General features: G+C 54.5%; 1 protein-coding gene across 2 annotated transcripts in view; it reads left to right on the top strand.

Annotated features, from left to right (window-relative positions):
* PGBD5 (piggyBac transposable element derived 5) overlaps positions 1-15,584 on the top strand; it is a 96,468-nt gene that overhangs the window by 38,772 nt on the left and 42,112 nt on the right. Inside the window, exon 1 of one of the 2 annotated variants that reach the window (XM_044239304.1) lies at positions 6,602-6,633. The exons of the other annotated variant lie outside the window; for it this stretch is intronic. The gene's annotated coding sequence lies outside the window, so the exon portion shown is untranslated. Of the gene's footprint in view, positions 1-6,601; positions 6,634-15,584 lie in introns of those variants that run through there. 2 annotated transcript variants of the gene reach the window in all.

Raw genomic sequence — 15,584 nt, 5'->3', positions numbered from 1 at the left:
GACGCGGGGCTCCATCCCAGAACCCCGGGACCATGACCCGAGCCGAAAGCAGAGGCTTTAACCCACTGAGCCACCCAGGTGCCCCTGACTGTGCAAATTGTTTAGGTCCTTTTTTTTCCCTTGAGGTGGTTTGTCATTTTTCTACTTGATATGGTAAGAACTCTTGCTCTTGGTATTGTTAGATATTAAGTCTTTGAAATGTGTTACAAATATACTTCACATTTCCAACATGGTGTTTTGTCCCAGCATTTGATTATGTTCCAAAAGCAGGAAGAGATTTTGAGGAAGGAAGCCTGAACTGGGAGGGTACATGCATGGTAACTATAGAGCCTTTCCTGCTCAACCAACATGGAAATCATTGCTTAGGGAAAAAGTGGGTTCACGGTTCTCACTGAACAAACCTAAGCCAAGACAGTGTTTCCCTGCTGCCTTAGGGTTCCAGAGAACCTCACTGAATTTGACCAAGGAGCATTTCCTAGTTTCTTTTATTTCTTGATGCTGGATTGTTTTTGTTTTTGTTTTTTTGTGGGTTTTGTTTTGTTTTGTTTTTAGAATTTGGAGCTGGAAGAACTTTTAATTTTTTTAAATAAACCTTATATCCTAGTGGACAGGTAGTAGTATATATGGAGTGTCATTTCTATAAAACCATAACATTTCTAACTGGAGAGCAGGGACATGAACCAGTAATGTGCTCTGAAGATATTCATGTTTCTAAACGACCTTACTTATAACCTCATTTCCAGGATTCATTATTTCTGAGCCAACAATAAATTAGCCTTACTGAAAGTACCTTTCTCTCTTGACCTTGATTTAGTTGCTTTTTAAGGAGCTGGTGTGGTTTAGATTCAGAATTAGAATAAAGGACGAAGCAGGCAGAGTCTGAGCTGGCCCCAGATGGCCCCCAGACTCGGGGAGGAACCCCTAGTTTCTCAGAGCCCAGCAGGCTGGCGGTGGGCATGCAGGGCCGCCAGAAGGCTGTGCCGGCATGCTTGGCTGGGCCCTTGGGTCAGGTGGCTGAAGCGGGGGCTGGTGGGGAGAAAGAGGCTCACCTTTTTTGGCAGGAAAGGAGCCCTCAGCAGTATTTTCCACCTGCTCTGGAGCTCACAGAGGCTGTGAACAGGATATGCTTCCAGTACCTTCTTGAACAACAAGAGGGTCATTCTGCACCAAAACAGGCAGGGCTGGCTGACTTGCTGAGGGCATCCAAGGAGGGAGCAGGCAGGACAGAGGCCCCTTATCTCCAAGTAAACACAAGCAGACTACAGTGAAAAAGCTAAAGTCTGTACAAGAAAGGTGTAAAGTGCTTGGTAATCCAGAGGAAGGAGTGCATTTTGTCTGAAGAGAAAGACAATAGGAGAAGTGTCCCGAGGAAGGTCCCCGCTGAGCTCGGTTTTGCAGTCGGGTAGAGAATGGATGCATGGGGCTGGAGGGGGCCGGACGGGCACGCTCTCCTGAGGGAACAGTGTTGGGCCCAGGCTTGGAGACCTGGGTCGTCCTTTACACTGGGGTCAGTGAGGGTGATGGTGAAGGAGAGGTAGAGAACGAGATGGGCAAGGTAGGAAGGGGCGGCTGGCACTCTGTACTGGGTGCCGGGCTATGTGGAGTGTGGAGGCCCTCGGAGGGCCTGGGCTTGAAGGGTGGTGGTTTTTGGACCAACGCAGAGGGGCTCCCGGGCTCCCACAGCCAGGGCTCCACCCGGTTTGGCAGTCAGGGAGCTGCTTATACCAAAGTGGGTGGCGGTCGAGGCACCTGCTGCACTCTGCCGAGTGCTGTAGGACGGGGTCCGTGCAGGCCAGTGGGTCAGTATGCTCGCGGGATGGGTGAGCCCGGACTGGGGGCCGGGGGGTGGGTAGCACATCCACCCCCCACCAAGGATGCAGAGCCTGGGTGCACCCGAGGGGTGTCGCTCCCTGCCGTGGCCATCACTGCAGTGAAGAAGGCAACAGTGACCTCAGCAGCCCCAGGACAGACACAGGGAGGAGAGCAGCTCCAGGTTCCAGGCTGGGGCAGTGTCAGCCGCTCTCCCCAGGGACATCCGGCAGAGAGGCTGGTGGCACCTGCTGGCCCTGAGGGGTATGAGGAGCACTTGGGGGCCGTAGGATTGTCCTGTGGCTGAGCCTGTGCGGGGGGTGAGTTGACAAGGCAAGCGCTCTTGGTGCTTGGAGACAGAAAATTTGGGATCTGTTGGGGTTCTGACTTTATAGTTCAACCTTCCTCAGTGTCACTCAGCCTTCAGGTTTATCTGTGACGTGGGCAGAGGAATAGCTGTTTCTAAGGTTTGATGTGAAAAATGGGAAGAGACAATGTGTGTGGCAGCGGTTTATGACCTGTAAAGCGCTGTGTGCACGGAGGGTGTTTTCCCTGTTCTTGCTCCTCTCTGCAAGAACCCTGCAGGGACTGTTCTGGCAGGAGCCCCCTCACCCCTTGCCCCTGCTCCTGAGCCGCCCACCTGCAGCTCTGTGCAGAGCAAGAGTGAGAGGAAGGGCTGGGGTTGGGGGGCTGGCCTGGAGGGCCGCAGCAGGCTACGGAAGGGGTCTGCATGTGCCCTGAGGGCCCCGCTCTGGGAGGTGCAGCTCCTGGCACCTGGCTGGGGCACTGGTTGGGTCTGAGTTAGGAACTTGCACGGGGGTTAATTTCTCTGTGTAATGAAGTAAAGGAAAATGGCTTGAACGTACTGTGCCCACGTGGGGCTTTTCCATGCCTTATTACCCGGGAGGGCCATTTGGTTTAATTATCTTGGGAGGCATCCAGCACACGTACCTGGCTGGCAGTGGGCTCCCGTCTGCCCTGGGACAGAGGCTCCTGGGTCTGCATCCAGTAGCACGTGCCCCTTGCCCAGCAGGACTAGCCAAGCATGGCCACTGATGAACAGGAAATGGGTCGCTGTGGTTAAGTGTACGGGGGCCAGACTTTCAAGGTTCAGATCCAGCCGCTTCGACAAGTCACCAGGTCTACTGCTTTAGTTCCTTGCATCTCTAAAACGGGGACAGTAACTTCTTAAAGTGTAGGATGGAGACTAAATGAGCTGACATGTATCAGGGCTTAGCACTGGCTCTTATTTGGAGATGCTAAGGAACTGCTGGCTTTTAAAATTCAGGTATCACTGGCATGTAAAATTAGTTTCAGGAATACAAGATAATGCTCTGATATTTGCATATACAGTGAAATGATCAGTGTAAGTAGTTGACATCCGCCATACGTAGTTACATTATTTTTTTTTTGGCCCAAGAACTGTTAATATCCACCGTCTTAGCAACTTTGCTGTATGTAATACAGTGTTAGTAACTACAGTCACCCTGCCCTGCAATACCTCCCCAGGACTTATTTCTTTTGTAACTGGAAGTTTGTACCTTTGACCTCCTCTGCTAGCTGTTTCGATGATCGCAGGAGAGGATCAGAGCGCAGACGGAGCAGTGAGGGGCTGGCTGGGCCGCAGGACAAGGGACAGTAGGATTACGTGGAACCGGGCACGCTGACCACACTGACTGAGGGCAGGAGGCCTGACTTGCCCGGCACGTCGGTGAACAGGAGCCGCTCATGTGGCCGCCCCCGCCGGAATGCTAGGTGCAGAGAGCGAAGGTAGAAACCCTGAGGGGAGGAGCAAACCAGACCTGCAGAGCCTTCCAGAGGGAGGCAGCCTTTCTGTCGTAGGCAGAGTGGGGCCAAGGGGCATTTCTAGGAGGGCTGTGGCATCGTGATGGTCATGCTGTCCCACGTGAAGCCTGGCACTAATGATGGTGGAGCTGGAGAGACTGACTGAGGGCACTTGGGAGCCTCTCCTGGGAAGGTGCCGGGGATCTTGGCGGGAGCAGTCATTCTGGGACTGGGGAGTGGGTTGGGGGGGCGGGAGGGTTGAGAAGAGGTTCCAGGGAGGGGGCGGTTGGGATGGGGTGCTGGCCACCGGCAGGGAGAGCAGGAGCAGCGAGGGTTGAGTGGGTCACCTGTGAGGCGATCCCCAGGGGTGGACATGTAGGTGGTCAGCCCAGAGGGCGGCTGGAGCTGGGGTGAGGGGCAGAGGTCACAGAGCGAGGACTGTGGCTGGCGGTGAGGCAGCACAGGAGGCCCTTCCAGGTCCTGCCCCTTCTGGGGTAGCTTTACGGGCCAGGAAAAGGACCCCCAGCTGGCTTGGCAGTTGGATCCTTCCCATCTTGTGTATGTCACCCGAGGAACCCGGACAACAGCTGTCTTGGGTTGATTCTTAGCGGTGTCTTTAACCATAAAGGAGGCTAAAGTCAGCCCGACCTGCAGAGCTACAGAAAAGGCCCAGGAAATGCGGGCCTGTGAGAGGTTCCTCATCTGCACGGAGCTCTGGGTCCGGCCGGCATCCAGCTGCAGGGGAAGCCTCTGTGCTCAGGCTGTGTGGCAGCTCAGGAAGAGCTTTTATGGGGACATTTGTCCCTGCGAGGTTTATATAGAGCAGAAAAGGAGCAGGTAGGAGGTTCAAATGGAGGTGAAGAGAGAAGCAGCCCCTTCATGTGAGGAATCACACGTAGACGGGATTTAACCCAGTGCCACCAGCTCCCAGCTGTACCCCAAGTGCTGTGCCTTCCAGGACACTAGAGAACGCATGCGTGCATGTGGGTGAGCACATGTGAGCTGGCCACTCCGCTGCAGGTGGCTGGGAGGTTTGTGTCTGCGGAGGGAGAAGGAATGGCAGGTATGGCCGTGGCGGGCGAGCTGTGAAGGGCTCCTTTGCACTCAGCATGAGCTTGACAGCAGATCCTACTAATGAAAGAACCACTTAATGACCCCTTTTATTATAATCCCCGTAAAGGAGTTGATGGGATTCCTTGGTGCTGTGTCAGATCCTGTCTCTGCAGAGAGGCCGTGGAAGGTGGGAGCAGAGGGAAGGCCGTGTCCCGTGTGGGGACTTAAATCGTCATCAGAAGTGGGAGGCGTGGAGCAGCTGGGTGGCTCCGTCGGTTAAGCGTCCGACTGGTGACTTCGGTTCAGGTCACGATCTGAGGGTTGTGAGACTGAGCCCCGCCAGGCTCCACACTCAGCAGAGTCAGCTTCAGATTCTCTCTGTCCTTCCGTGGTCGCGGCGTACCAGGCCCGCGGTCCGCCGCACTTGCAGCGTTTCATTTCGTCCTCAGGATCGCTCTTAGAGGCGGGTGCTGTCTGCTCCCCCACTTTACACATGAGGCAGAGTCGCCTGACTGCCGCCCCCGTGCCCCTCACGCAGAGCATTCTGGAGATTTTGCCGTGTCTCAGCTTCGTGCCCGGCCAGGCTCTGTGGTCGAGTGCTCGGTTCTCGGGCAGAGCTGTCTCAGAAAGGCCCTTCCATGGCCAGGAACCAGGTCCTGTTCACGGTGTTGCCGGCCCCATTATCATCCCAGCCGGGTGGTCGCCAGGGGCACCAGCCTGCCTTTGCAATGCCATTTCTTCTTTGTGCCCATGGCAGTCCCCGCTCCCCTCTCCGATTCTGCAGCCCCAGGGCCGCATGGCGTCGGGATCAAGACCAAGTCATCTGTGGGACTTCTGTCCCCTGCGTGCTTGGGGATAAGGCACCATTTCCTCAGGGAATTTGCTGCATCAAACCTGGCACCTTGCACCCATGCATGTAGGGTTCTGTCCCACGGTGGGGTGACCGCACTCAGAGGCAGGGCCACTCTTCACCTCACTTAGAAGGAATGAGATTTCCTCCAGTGAGGGCTCGCCTTCCTACCTGCTGCTCATCGTAGCTGCTATTAACTGAGCACTCAGTACACGCTATTAACTGAGCACTCAGTACACGCAAGCGCTCAGTACACGGCGTGCCCAAGAAGTGCGCAGATGCCACTGTTGTCCCCCTCCCATCGTTCTGTGAATGAGACAGCTTTAGGCCCTTATGGCAGTGGCCGCAGACATGAATTTAGGGTTGTTTTCTGACTGGGGATAACAGCTGTGTGTTTTAAAGAGCTAGAAAGACCGTTAGATGGCCTTAGTCCAACCCCTTCATTCTGCCCACCTGGGAAGTAGCCCTGTGCCCAGCATCAGGCTGCTTCTCCGTGGGGACACCAGGCTGGCACCTTCCTGTGTCTGTCTGTTACTCCCCGCCCCCCACTCCGCCTCCCACTGGGGTCCGCACACACCGCCGGCGCCTACCTGGGCAGCATGGGGCAGGCACTGTATCAGGTCCTGGCCCTGCGCTGTGCATTCACAGTGACCCTTGGGGTTGGCGACCTCTGAGTCATGGTCACGGGAACAGATTAAACGAGGACCGTGCCAGCCTTGGGGGCAGCTTCACACCAGACAGGGGCTTCCAGGGGGAAAACCGGGGCAGCCTCTGTTGGCCCTCTCATCAGTGGTGTGGACGGTCCCTCTGTGTTCTGCCGTCATTCTGGAGCGCTCTGGAGGAATCCCAGAGTGTGGAAGGAGGAGGTAAGGCGAGCAGAGGCCAGGAGGCTGGGGCTCTGCAGAGACACTTCGGATGAGCAGAGACACTTTGGATCCCTCCAGGTTGGTGGGAGACGGGGAGCAGCACCTCCTGGCCAGTTGGAATTCTCTCCTTAGTGAAGTGTGCTAGGAAAGCGACACAAAGCGGCTCTTCCCTGAAGCATCCCTTTGGACCGGTGACTGCGTAGAAAGGAAGGAACCTGCGCGCCCCGGGTTGGATGGCTCCCGGTGCTCTGCGCACGCTCTGCTCTGCCGGTTCGTGTCAAACCAGGGGGCTGTGCCTGACAACAGAATAATGAGGACAGCGGCAGGAGGAGTGCCCCTCGCGCCTGAGCGCACTCCAGTGTGTCCTCGCTCCCTTAGCCCTCCCTGCCGCTCTGCCAGGCAGGTAGCCCGAGTCTCCGGGCCACATGGCTCACCAGCGGCCAGATGCACAGCCAGGCTCTTGCTGCTAGCGTCGGCCACCAGCTGTCATGGGAGGATGGCAGGGTTCACACAACCGAAACCCGTGATACAGAAGTGCCTGCAGCACTTCCAAACGTGTACCAAACGGGTACACGTTTGGGGAGGGAAGGGAGACGCTCCTTCCTGCTCTCTGCCCACGTCCTCCTGGATATTTTTTTATCTTTGTGAGGTTCTTCCATCCTCTAAGAGAGAGAACGAGAGAAAGCTCAGATGAGCTTGTGTCTTTGAAAACTCCAAGTCTGTCTGGCCATCTATATATCTCACACATAAGGGATGAGGAAGGTGGGGGGTTATCTTCCTTGGTTCATCTCCAGCATCCAGGGAGGAAATTTCAGCCGGTCCACCTGCTCTCTGCCTTTAGGACCAACTGACAGTTTGCACAGAGTGTGGGAGGAGCTTCCCTGTCTCTATGGCACCGAGCTCGAGCTGCGCCCTCCTCCCTTCTGTGGGCCCCGCACCCCTCCAGGCAAGGCTCTCTTTGCATTTGGCCAGCAGCTGCTAACAGCTGCCTTTCCTTCCCAGAGTCTTGACAAACAATACCCCCGCCACAAAGAGGAATATTTATAACCGGCACAAAACAAGTGTTTGCTATGTTAACATTTTTGGGATTCTTTGATTTTTTTTTTTTTTTTTTTAGTCTCATTAAAAATTCATCCCCTGAGGTCTCTGCTGTTTTCAGTCTCCATAAGTTTGGGGTGTTTTTGTCTGTCTGCTCTCAGGCCTTCTTAGAAATGTAGGTAGGGGAAGGAGGAAATTCCAAAGTAGAAAGGGGGGGCTGGAAGCCTTTGGAATTGTCTGGAGAGAATCCACTGCAGCCCCCTCAGCATGGGGGCAGGAGGTGTCAGGCAGGGGACACTCCAGGCATGGAGCTGGGTCTGTAGGCTCTGGAAAGGTGACCTGGGACAGGAGGTCCCTCCTGCTTCTCATGGACTGTTGTGACCTCCTATGTAACGAATGCAGAGTGATGTCTGAGGCAGCGAGGCCACAGCTCACAGGATATCAGGGAGGGTTCTAGAAATCTCTGAGGCCCTCTTTCTAGTCTTGCAAATGAAACCACCCTTGATGTTGAAAGGGAAGTTAGAAGGACATCAGGATCTCCCCCGCTGTTCTTTTTCTGCTTCTAAAGGCCATACATTGAATGATATCATTTGTTACCAGAAATCATATTCAGAGAAGCATAAAGAAAAAAATGGAAATGACTTATAATCTTACCACTCTGAGGTGATATCATGGGAATGCTTGACTGAAATCTTTTCCATCATTTAGAGTTTACAGACCCTTTTTTGTTTAAGTTTGGACAATACCATTTGTATTGGTTTCTAGTCTTTTTAAAGATGGTCTCGTGACAGTTTTCTTATGCACTTAAGTAGTCCTCAAGAACATTCCTTTTTTATGTCTAGAGAATTGCATATCACGAATGTTCCCTATTTGGTGACATTTAGTTTATCTGGACTGTTTTTCTTTTGTAAAACACATTTACATCTCTGAATATTCTCTTAGAATAACATCCAAGCTTGTGAATGCTTTGGAAAGGCTCATTTCTCCTTAAAAAAATTATGTCTTTGAGGTGTCTGTGTGATTCTTTTTTTTTTTTTTTAAGATTTTATTTATTTGACACAGAGAGAGAGATCACAAGCAGGCAGAGAGGCAGGCAGAGAGAGAGAGAGGAGGAAGCAGGCTCCCTGCTGAGCAGAGACCCTGAGATCATGACCCGAGCTGAAGGCAGAGGCTTAACCCACTGAGCCACCCAGGTGCCCTGCCTGTATGACTCTTTGATTTTGGCTCAGGTCATGATCTCAGGGTCTGGGAACGGTGCACCATGTCAGGCTCCACACTCCGCGGGAAGTCTGTTGGCGGATTCTCTCCCTGTCCTCCTGCCCTTCCCTCATGCTCGAGCGCGTGTCCACGTGCTTTCTCTCTAAATGAATGAATGAATGAGTGAAGGAATGAAATGTTAGGAGTTCTTTTACTTGCATAAGTAGTATGTTTCTGTGAGCTCGAGATCATACTGGGGCTGGTCTTTGCCATATGTGTGAACATTTGGGGGAGAGTGTTGTCTCGTGTTGTCCTTCCCCACTATGCATGGCGGATACGTGGCCCCCGCTCCCTGGTCACCTCCAGCCTCAGTGGTCATGGCTCGTCTGTCCCAGAGCCACCCTGCCCCTGGCCATAGACCTGGCCATCCTCCTTAATGTGTATGCAGGTGGGTACTGCCTACTTATGTTGACGCAAGAGCCAGAACCCGTTTGCCGTCTCTGAATCAGGGGCTGACATCGCTTCTGAAGAGGTGTGCACAGCCCACGGTTTATTCATTCCCGGGGGGTGAGTGGGCGTGTGTTGGGGAAGCGCCATGGCTGATACTCAGGGAGACCGCGATCCCCCAGTCTTCACCCCAGTCCCTGTCATTCAGTAGTCACTCTGCCATCCACCATTGGAACGATCTGGGAAATTGAAGCCTTTATTAAAAGGAAAACTCCTCGGGAAGGGTTCTACGTGAAGGCATGACCCGCTGGCACTTCAGTTCTCAGTCAGGATCCTGGCAGTGCTGCAGAATTTGGGTCGGGGCGGGGGTGCGCGTGGGGGGTTCACCCTGGAGAAAGCCTGGGCCAGCTGGAGGTGGCAGTAGAAACAAAGCCACCTGCTCCGGGGCCCCAGATCCTCCTTGCTCACACCTCGTTTGGCCACAGTGAGGCTCCGGGGAAGGGACCCACGTTTTACGTGGGCTGATCGGCTTCTGTCCAGCAATTGCGGTGTGACGGGACCGAGTGGGGTAGTAGCTTCCGTCTTTATCACCACTTAGCTCATGGGCCATTGCAGAGAACACCCCTGTGTAAGGAAGATGTGAAGTTAGGGTTTATATGGAAGTGTGCCAGCCTTCCCACATGCACCCTGATTTGAAGGGTTTCGTTGGAAGGGCGCATTCTGTGTTGTTAGTGTTTCCGTGGGTTACTCTCCAGGAGGAACCTCTTTCTCAAGAAGAGAACATTTGTGGGCTGATGGTGGGGAAGACGTTGACGGCATTTGCTCGGTATAGCATCGTGTTCTGCATCTCCGTGCAGCTTCCCCTTCTGATGAGTCACTCCAGCTTTTGTGTCTTTATGCATGAAGATTAGGAAGAGGTATATAAGCTTTGCCTTGACCTTTTTAGCGTGGGGTCGCCTTGCCTGGGAAGGGGATGTGGAGATACCCAAAAGCTACGAAACTGCTGTCTAAACGGGGTTGCAGTGCAATCTGCCGGGAATCTGATCTGTCGGAAGGGGAGTGCTGAGCCACCGAGGACCCTGCTTTTTCCATCATAAGCGCCCCAGCTTGTTCTTTCCTGACTTACGACCTTGGAAATGCAGTTGCCTGGGCTTCATGGGCAGTTTCTCCCCCCTGCTGTCTGTCTGCCTGGGCCCTGGCTGGGTAGGGCTTCTCCCAGTGGGAAGCGTGCCCCTCTCCCCTCCACCCTACCCCGCCAACCTCCCCATCCTCTGTGCTTCGGCACCTGCCGTGAAGCGGCACATGGGGAGCTGCCTGGGGTGGTGTGTGTCCATGGCAAGGCAGCCACGTGGGGGACAGAAGCAGCCTGGGTTCGTACCCATGCTCGGACCTTGAACAGGTGGCCCAAGCTCTGTGTCTGTTTCCACGTCTGCAAAACTTCCCTTAGAAATGTGGTGTCAACGTCCATAAATCCCTATGGGCACATCATCACCTCTGAACTAAGGTTAGGGTCCCCTCCCCACACTGGACACCTCAAACTTCAGTACCTTGTGGAATTAAAGAATGTACCTCAGAGGCTTCCTTCCAGAAGGAATAATCTGCCTTTTGTCCAATTTGAACGAATCTGTTGGGCACGGCACAACACACTGTGGGTTTCTACTCTTAAGTTCCTTGATGCAGTGGCCTGGGGCTAGGTGGCCGTCACCTCTGTGTCATCCTCAAAAAGCAGGTGTTTCTTAAACATCCCGGAATTATTTAGGATTCATGTCCCAGCAGGTTCTTTCCAGTGCCCAGAAGCGGGTCCCCAGGACTGATTTAGGGACGGCCCCCACTGGCCCAAGTGAAAGCTGCTGCTCTTGGCCTAGAGTTCCATCTCATCCAGGGCTGTTTTTTTCTCTGTGGTGCTTGCATTGTTTTAAGAACCTCACCCTGAAGCAGCCTACTTTGAAGTTTAGGGGAAAAAAAAGAAAAATAACAATGCCATAAGAAAGGGTGATTGGAATGGCTTTTGTGTTAGCAAGTATCAGCTGCAGTTTAGAAGATGGCACGGGTGAGCCGAGCCTCAGAGCGTGTGCAGGTGAGACAGCCACCGGTCCTCCTGATCTGAGCTGGGCTGTGACCCTGGAATGTGTCTGTGAGTGCCTGGTCCCATGCAAGCCCAGACGGGGAAAGGAGGCCCACATTTATGGAGCATATTGTGGAAAAGAAGTAGAATGAGCTCCTGTGTCTGGGGGGTGCCATCCAGCTAGTACGCAGAGTCGGATCACAGATGGGCAATTTGCGGGGAGGCTCTTGGTTTCTCTGCCTCGTCTCTGTAGGGACCTCCACGGCTGTTAGCTGCATGTGTTGGGTGGTGTCATGGGGGCCATCAGAACTGGGAGAATCTTCCAGGAAGAGGTACCACGGTGTGGTGGTCAAAGGCATGGACTCAGGCTGAGCCATTGGGCGTGGATTCTGGTTCTGCCCCTTGCTGGTTGTGTGGCTTAGGCAAGTCCCTTACCCTGGGACTCGGTTTCCTCACCAGATAAGTACGGGGTCAGTGATGGTACAGATCTCTCAGAGCTGTCATCCAGGAATAAGTGAACAAAGTTACCATGTATAAAGCAGAACGCAAATAAAACAGAAGTGATGTGTATGTGTATGCTAAACAAAACACACATTCTTCCGTATTTACTGAAAAATAAATACCCACCCACCAACAACCCTTGTGGAGCTGGACTTGGGGCGTGTGACCCTGAGAAAGGAAAGGCTCTAGGAAGGAGGGGATGGTAGGAGCCTGGAGGTCAGAACTGCCTCCACTCAGTCACCGTGACATTAACCTTCTCCCGTCCTTATTTCCTCCTGGGAAGGTGAGGCTGTCGGTGCCACCTGTCCTGGAGGCTATGGGGTGGCAGATGGGACGGGGTCAGCCTCCCCCACTGGCTTATCTCTGTGAGTTGTATCGTGAACACAGACTCTTACGCTAACGGGCCAGCTCTGCCCTTGTACCTTGCCCTCTCTGGCATTGGCCCTACCTTCATTTTGGGACGAGGACACCAGCTGCTTCTTGCTCACTCGCCTGGGGACAGTCATTACCAGGATGCACTCCATTCTTTCTGTCACTCTGGTATCTCTTTCTCTGTCCCTGCTCCCCTTTGTCTTAAGTTTTCTCATTCCACATTCCCTCTCCCAGGGTGTGGGTGGCTGTGCCGCGAATTAGAGGGATATAATTAGCGTGCAGGGATAAAGCCCCTCCAGCTTGCCGTCGTTCTTCTTGGACCAGCTGTACTGAGACAGGGCCTGGTACCATCTGTCCCTGCAGAGTGCCATGGGTAGCCCAAGGTAGTAGAAAGGGGGATGGGCACTCTCCCTGGAAGCCATGCCCTCTGCCCTCCCTCCTGACCCTGGTGATCCTGCAGTGCCCTCCCTCTGGTGCCCCCAGCATACACGCGCGCGCGCGCGCGCACACACACACACACACACACACACACAGCAAATACAAATGGCCTGATGAAAGGAGGAGCCAGGTGTGGGGTCCACAGACCTGGGCTGGGCTGTGACAGGCCGCAGTGGGCTGTGCTGGTTAGGTTGAGCCAGGAGGGGAGATGCCACCACCCTAGTCCTAACAGGTTTTTCTGGGGGAGGGAGTTGGGTACCATCCCCCTGACGACATGCGCGGATCCGGCAGAACCAGTTGCCTGCATGAGGAGCCCAGGAGCCGGGCCACCCTGGACGGTAGGGGCCAGCGGCGGAGGAGCTGTCCCCACTCGCATCTGCCCGTAGGCCCAGTTCCATGCAGTCGTCTTTGATCTCCTGTGCATCGTTGACCCTGGTCATGGTCACACGGGAGCTGCTTCTCCAGCTCCGGAGCAGAAGTCCGGGCCGCCCTTCTGATGCCACCAGCTGGGTTCAGGTGGCGGTGTGACCAGTACCTTCTCTTCCGGGCTGGTAAGGGCCAGGCCCTTTCCCCCTGGGGCCTCGCAGAGCCTTCTGGCTTCTCCACAGACCCTGGCATTGTCTCTGGCTTTGGGGCCCAGACTTTGCTGAGGTCAGGATGGGCCGGTGCCAACGGCCTTTTGTCTGTCTGCTTCCTTGGGCTCCCAGTACTTTCTCAGTGCTGAGACTGGATGACAAAAATGACACATTTATATGAGGACTGTAACTCTGTGTTTAAGTCTCCTGCGTAGATAAGCAGAGTCTAAATCCAGAGTCTGGAGGACTGAGCGATGTACCCCCCACGCCCCCGCCCCTTCTGCAGGCCCACGCATGCGCATGCCCCCGTCTGCTTGCGCACGCGCACACCCGTGTGGTCCTCCCTCGGGCTCGGGCTGCCTGCAAGGGTCCCGGCACCCAAACCCCGGGCAGGCGTCATGGACCTGACCCTCTCAGTCTCCCCCTCCCTCTCCCTCAACGTTTTCTCGGGAGCCCCTCAGTGCTCTCGGCCTCTGTGAGCGGCAGGATGCTGCTGGTGACCCTGACATACAAACGATCACGCTCCCTCCCGAGCCTGCAGTCAGCCAGACTCGGCCCCCCGCGGCGAAGACACTGCGGGAACCCGACGGACCAAACTCCGCTTCCATGTGGACCTCACACACTCCCCTTCTGGTTACTTCTCCCTGGGGATTTGCCGTGAATGGTCAAGTGCTGCTGACTTCCTCCGGAGTCAGGCGGGATTGCCTGTTTCTACTCCAGCAGCCGGACCGTCGGCGCTGTGTGCTCTGGCGGCCCCCCTGGGCCTCATCCCACTCCTTTTTTGGGGGAGCGGGTGGCGATGTGCCTCAGTTCAGAGTTCTTTCTAAGAATTTCTTTCCGCCGAGAAAACAATTCCCAAGTCCATATATACTTAAATAGTCAGTTTTCAGCTTCTGTCTTCTCTCCCTAAGCCTTTCTCCTTCCGATGCTTCTGTGCCTTCCCTCACATCCGTTCTGACGGTCAGAACTTCATCACTCCTGCGGAAAATCGGAAGAACCACAAACCTAGAAAGACTCAGCCATCTGGGAGTCTTCATGCCCACACGCGTGGGATGCACGTGGTGGTGGGAAAGGGAATGTCAGCTCCTTCATTCACCAGCTCCTATGACCTTGAGCAGGTCCTTCCTGAGCTCGTGCTTCCACAGCTGCAAAGCGGGCGTCCCAGGGCCTCTTGGGTTGGCTCCTGTGATAATTAAATGTGGTCAGAGAATTGCTCATTGTAGTGCTTGATGCCAAGAAGACCTTCTGTCAGGCACACCAGAGTTTTCTGTTCGGTCAGGTACATATTTGGAACACACCTCTCAAAGCCCAGGCAAATGCCCATCCTTTTCATTGTTCACACTCTCCCTGTGTGCCTGCGACATGGTCCCTCTCTCTGTTGCCTTTCTTGCAGGAAGGACTAGGGTGGTCCTGGGGAACATGTGCCATGCCACGTGGAACTGGCCAGAGCTGGCGGCAAGGTGGGGTCGGGCTCAGTCTGTGGGCTCAGCTGAGGCCCAGTGCATGGGAAGAGGTAGGTTTGGGGAAGGAAGCTGAGGAAGCAGAAGCACCCCAGATAGAACCTAGACATGAACCTGGTTTAGTTTGGGATGAAGAGCCGCAGTGCGTGTACTTGGGGCACCAAGATGGGAGCAAGAAAAAGCTGTGAAGTCATGGAGGAAATGAGCAAATTATCTGTGCGGCCCCTCCCTGCTGGTCACTGTGCACGCAATAGGGCCTTTGAGGTGGGGTGGCCCAGGAGCCCTTCAGTGCCGTGTCCCTTCCCCATCATCTTCTTCCCAGGTAGGAAACACACTCCTGCTGCCCTTTCTATATCCAAGCAGAGGCTTTAAAAATACAGCTTCCTGTGAAAAAGAGACGCAGTGTCTGAATGAAGTATAAACTGTGGTTGCTATGGCTGCTGTTCTGTCATAGCCATCTGGTACGTCCGCTCCGAGAAGTGGGACTGAAACCGGGGGTATGGGACTGGCGGCCGCTGATGTGCGTGTGATTCACTCCCGTCACTGGGTGCGCACGGGAAAGCAGAGACTGAGCGAGGCGCCTCCCACTCCATCCGTGTCCGGGCTGTGAATGTCATGGTATGTTAGTGTCGCTTTACCAACATGGACACTGTGGCTCAACGGGTGCTATAGACTGAATGATTGGGCCCCCCACCCAAATTCCTGTGCTCAAACCTAATTCCCAAGGTGATGGTATTAGGAAGTGGGCCTTCAGGGGGCACTTAGGTCATGAGGGTAGGGGGTTTCATGACAGGATAAGTGTCTGAGAAAAGAGCCCCAAGATCTCCCCGGACCCTCCCCTGTATGGAGACACAGCGAGAAGACGGCCCTCTGTGAACCAGGGAGTGGCCTTTACCAGACGCCAAGTCTGTCAACACCCTGATCTTGGACTTCCTCTCCAGAACTGTGGGTAATCTATTTCTCTTGTTCAGGCCACCCAGCCTGTGCTGGTCTGTCATGGCGGTCCCCACGCACGACAATTGAGAGATTAAGTCTCTCAGCTCATGAGTTCCAGAGCTGGAGCCCAGTCTGGGTCCTTGACTTTCCTGGACAGCAACTGTTTCAATATCGTGTGACAGGAGACGTTTG

This window comes from Neovison vison, chromosome 2 (genome assembly GCF_020171115.1).
Source record: "Neovison vison isolate M4711 chromosome 2, ASM_NN_V1, whole genome shotgun sequence".
Taxonomy (NCBI): Eukaryota; Metazoa; Chordata; class Mammalia; order Carnivora; family Mustelidae; genus Neogale; species Neogale vison.
This window is presented reverse-complemented; position numbering and strand designations above follow the sequence as displayed.